At 39.5% G+C, this 1353-nt stretch overlaps 2 non-coding genes across 2 annotated transcripts; both read left to right on the top strand.

The window, feature by feature from the left end:
- The first annotated feature begins 500 nt into the window (after nucleotides 1-500).
- trnaa-ugc lies at nucleotides 501-571 on the top strand. The gene has a single exon. It is a non-coding gene; the product is annotated as a tRNA-Ala (tRNA).
- A 457-nt stretch (nucleotides 572-1028) lies between these two features.
- On the top strand, nucleotides 1029-1100 carry trnat-ugu. The gene has a single exon. It is a non-coding gene; the product is annotated as a tRNA-Thr (tRNA).
- Nucleotides 1101-1353: the final 253 nt, after the last annotated feature.

The following is a 1353-nucleotide window of genomic DNA, read 5'->3' as shown; positions in this document are numbered from 1 at the left end:
AATCTACCTACCTCATCGCCATATTGTTTTTATTTACTTTCTGCACTTTTGCACACCAGTATTTCTACTTGCACATCATCATCTGCTCATCTATCACTCCAGTGTTCATTTGCTAAATTGTGACTACTTCAGTACTATGGCATATTTATTGCCTTTTTTAAAATCCCTTCTATTTTGTTATTGACTGTGAGCTAGTTTGTTCCATGTGTAACTCGTCGCCAGAACCACTGGCTCCAGGTCATCTGTAAGTCTATGCTAGGTAAAGCTCCGCCTTATCAAGGCAATCACAGGCGGCCTAGTCCTCTCGCAGCAGTCCCTTCCAGCTGCAGTCAGAGCAGGAGATGTTCACCCCTCCACGTCCAGACTGCAAATGAATTGCACTGCTTTTAACTACCTTGGCCAGGTCGCAGTTGATGTGTGAGGGCTTGTTCTTAACTGGCTTACCTGCAATAATAATGGAGATATTTAAGAAAATAATAAACAATTTTTTTTCCCAGAAAGGGGGTAGCTCAGTGGTAGAGTGCATGCTTTGCATGTATGAGGTCCTGGGTTCAATCCCCCAGCTTCTCCATGTTTTTTTGCAAAGACCCAACTTCTACTTTCCAGAATGTTGAAATTCTAAGCAGGAAACAGAGATGTGCTAAATAATTTGGTCTTTTAATCTGAAGAACATGCGTTCAATCCTGTTAGTACATTTATAGAACAGAAGTGGCATGGTTGCCAACTTTTTATGGCATCATTTTCAAAACTGAAGTTCATGTTTTCGATCCTGTCCGTACCTGTTTTAAGAATTGCTGCTATCATTTCATTGTAGTTTCAATGGAGTGGTGTATATATAAAGTACAGTGTATTGATATTGCGTTTTATCTGCAAATTAAATGGGATGGAAGCTCAGAGGGGAGTGCATGCTATATATGTATGAGGTCCTTTCTCCACTGAGTTTGTGTGCCAAATTCACATTTGCACAACTACTACTTTCCAGAATGTTGATATATGTATATATATATATATATATTGCAGTATAGGGTGGCATGGTGGCCAAGTGGTAAGGCGTCGGTCTTGTAAACCCAAGACCATGGGTTCAAATCCCATCCATGCCTTTATAGAAAATGCTTCAAATTCCATGGAAATTTACATTAATTGGAGGACTTTGTAGAAGAATCATGTTGTATCAATATTTGAACACAACTATTATATTAAGGGGAAGTAGAGCCAGTTGGCCCCGAACAAGATGGCGTCTAGGCCTCAACTGTTTTTGAGTTATGGCCATTTATCTGGGATTAAAGGTCAAATGAAAATAGAGAAATTATTTTTCCATTTCACGTCAAAGTCAAGGGCCTCAGTGTCAATAAA

The sequence above is a fragment of the Oncorhynchus gorbuscha genome, unplaced genomic scaffold (genome assembly GCF_021184085.1).
Source record: "Oncorhynchus gorbuscha isolate QuinsamMale2020 ecotype Even-year unplaced genomic scaffold, OgorEven_v1.0 Un_scaffold_20397, whole genome shotgun sequence".
Taxonomy (NCBI): domain Eukaryota; kingdom Metazoa; phylum Chordata; class Actinopteri; order Salmoniformes; family Salmonidae; genus Oncorhynchus; species Oncorhynchus gorbuscha.
Note: the sequence above shows the minus strand (reverse complement) of the source record. Positions and strands in the feature narration are given on the sequence as shown.